Below are 3,305 nucleotides of genomic sequence, written 5' to 3' on the forward strand. Positions count from 1 at the left end.
GATGCTTTGATACTAGTTGAAGAATTGTATCAACGGTAGTTGAAGTACAGGGATCATTTAAGCACTTAAATTCACTAATTTTGGCAAAATATAAAGCATGTTTTTGCATAAACAAGTAAGTTTTAAGACATACCTCTTGTAAAACTTCTTCAAAGCTTCTTCACCAGCTGTTATTGATAACTTGTAGAAATACAAGTTATTGTGGCTCAAAAGTTGGAACAATTAGGGTTTTTAATGATAAAATCTCATCTTTTTTAGAGAAAATGCATGGAATTACTCGAACACTATCAAACTTATGCAAAAGAATGTTTATTGCTAAAATACTGCGACATCAACGCATGATATTGCAGGATCTCAACAAATATTCTAAGTGTCGCAGGCAAAGTCTAACGCATGGGACATGCGTTGGAGGGATTCAATGCAAGGAAGATTCATTGATTCAAGCTATTTGTGTCAAATCACCACTTGCAAGCATGGGCATCTTCAGCGGGCGGCGTCTAAAAAAATCTGAGTGTCAGCGGCCGACCAGGGTATGGAATTTAATTCTGCCCATCATCAAGTTGGAGAAGACCGACGCCTATAAAAAGAAGAAATCCCACTAGATGAACGAATCTTTTTAGCTTATTGAATAATTTTGAAACTTCGAGACTTTAGAGTTGTGCTATGGTGACGAGAAGAACAAGAAGGAAGAGAACCACCACCATCGCCGATCAAGGAATGGAGAAACTGAGCTCGAGAGAGAACTTTCTTCCAATTCTTCCACAAGTGGTTGTACACAAACTAGAATTGAGCTAAAGAGGACAAGAGATTAAGTCCCTTCATTTCGTCTTACTTATCATTATCATCATGTCATTTGATTAAGCATTGGTTTTGTAAAGACAATCAATTTCTTTATAAATTCACATATTTGATCTATCATACTTTGCCACTGTTTATTTCTTGTTTTATGTTGGATGCATCTATAACTTCATGCAAAATTCCATTTTGAAATGCTTCAACCACTAAATCAATTGGTAAAAGCAGCTTTAGCTTAAATTATTCGAGAGAATAAGTAAGCCAACATTAAGTTAGAAACGCTTAGTACATTTAGAGATAGACGCACTGGTGTTTTATTGCATCTTGTAACTGAAGCATATATCCTAGAGATAGGTATTGTATGACATTCACATTGAGAAGTGCCGAATAGAAGTCTAACGCATAAACGGAGATAAGCAAGTCATCTCATACACATCATAATCTTGTTTGTGTACATATAACTTTGATCGACACATATCACTTGCATCAAACTCCATTTTCACACGACCCCTTATTCCCTACTTGACCTTTTTGTATCTTCTTGCACGCACACAGCAGCTTAGTGTAAATAACTCATTTCTACATTCACTTAGGATATTTCTACAACAGTTACAATGCAAGGTCTGCGTGAGTTCGACCCTGGACTTACTAGGAACCTGAGTTAGATTTACACTTGGATCTGATTCAAGATAACTTGAACGCCTATAGAGGAGTATCATGCGTCCTGTTGCATATCGTTAACGCATCAACGCGTCACTAACACATCATAAATGCAGAACCGCATCATTCACATTTACACTTATTTTTCCATTTACTTTATACAATACACTCTTAAGCTCGCATCACTAATTCAACGAATTAGTTTTTGGCGCTGTTGCTGAGGATTCAGCAACAAAACTAACCAGAAATTTTTCTTGTATCTCTTGTAGGAAAACTATAGCTGAGGGAGTATTACAAGCTAAGCCGAATCTTGTAAACATTTATGAGCAGGGAAAGCACTCCTGAATTTGTATACGACCCCGAAGTTGAAAGGACCTTCCGACGAAGAAATCGATCTAATCATCGCCGTAGGTTAAGGCAAAAATTACTCAGACAACAAACCAGGCAACAAAAAATGGCGAACGAATAAGTGAATCATAACTTAGCTCAACAGCTAGACCACGCTGCATAAAATCCTATCATAATGGAAAACAGTAGTACGCATCCCATGCGGGAGTATGCATCTCCTAGGTTGTATGATTTCTCACCAGGGATCATATATCCAACACCAGATGGGACAAGATTTGAGATGAAATCTGTGATGTTACAGATGCTCCAAACAACTGGACAATTTGGGGGGTGCTCGAGGAGAAGACCCTAACACTCACATGAAACGTTTCCTGAAGACGTGCAACTCATTTGTGATTCCTGGAATCACTCCAGAAGCTATCAGACTATTTTATTCCCATATTCTTTACGTGACGACACAAAGCAATGGGTAAGTTCTTTGGAGCCTGGAGAGATCACGACCTGGGAAAAGTTGGTGGAGAAATTCATGCAGAAATATTTCCCACCCACCACAAATGCAAAGAGGTGGAGAGAGATCATGAACTTCGAGCAGGAAGAATTTGTAACCTTGAGTGCTGCATGGGAGTGCTTTAAAGGATTAGTCAAGAATTTCCCCAATCACATATTACCATTAACCATTCAGATGGAGACCTTCTATGGCGGATTAAACAGAGCGTCTCAAATGGCAGTCGATGCAGTTGCAATTGGCGGTATCATGGACAAATCTTATAATGAAACTAAGGAAATACTGGATCGCATAGAGAAGCATAATATGGAATGGGTGGATGACACTTACGACGTAAGAGCAGAAAGGAAGAGGCGATCTTAGAATGTGAATTCTAATGACTCTAACACAATAGCCACACTCTCTGCACAAGTGGCTACTATGACAAACCTTTTGCAGAATATGTCACTGGGGAACAAATCAAACCCGCAAAAGGTAAATCAGGTAGAAACATTTGTACAACCTATGTGTAGCTGTGTGGCTGTGAAGATCTCCATTCCTACTCTGATTGCCCAAACAATTCGCAATCGGTATGCTTTATTAAAACAACTCATTCTCAAACACATATAATCCCGGATGGAGGAACCATCCAAATTTCTCTTGAGCAGATAATCAACAGGAGCAATACCAACCAGGGGTAAACAAGCAGCAAAGGCAAGAACCGCCGCCTGGATTCCAGCCAACGTAGCAGCCGCACCAATAATCCTTTAATAGAGAAGGTCATGCGTCGAGTTCATCATCTCGTTTAAAAACCTCTTAAAGGAATATATTGCTTAGAACGATGCATTACTAAAAAGCCAGGCGTCTTCCATCAGAAGTTTGAAGATCCAGGTGGGGCAGATTGCCAGTGAGTTGAAGAATCGGCAGCCAGGAGTCTTGCCCAGCAATACGGAAACCCCAGGGAATAACCACGGAGCATTAGAGTTGACGTGGAATGATGGCACAAATACGTTCAAGG

General features: G+C 39.5%; 1 non-coding gene across 1 annotated transcript; it reads right to left on the reverse strand.

Annotated features, from left to right (window-relative positions):
- Positions 1-2,363: 2,363 nt before the first annotated feature.
- Positions 2,364-2,469, reverse strand: LOC120076922. Its single transcript, XR_005481669.1, has one exon. It is a non-coding gene; the product is annotated as a small nucleolar RNA R71 (small nucleolar RNA).
- Positions 2,470-3,305: the final 836 nt, after the last annotated feature.

The sequence above is a fragment of the Benincasa hispida genome, chromosome 4, assembly GCF_009727055.1.
Source record: "Benincasa hispida cultivar B227 chromosome 4, ASM972705v1, whole genome shotgun sequence".
Lineage (NCBI taxonomy): Eukaryota > Viridiplantae > Streptophyta > Magnoliopsida > Cucurbitales > Cucurbitaceae > Benincasa > Benincasa hispida.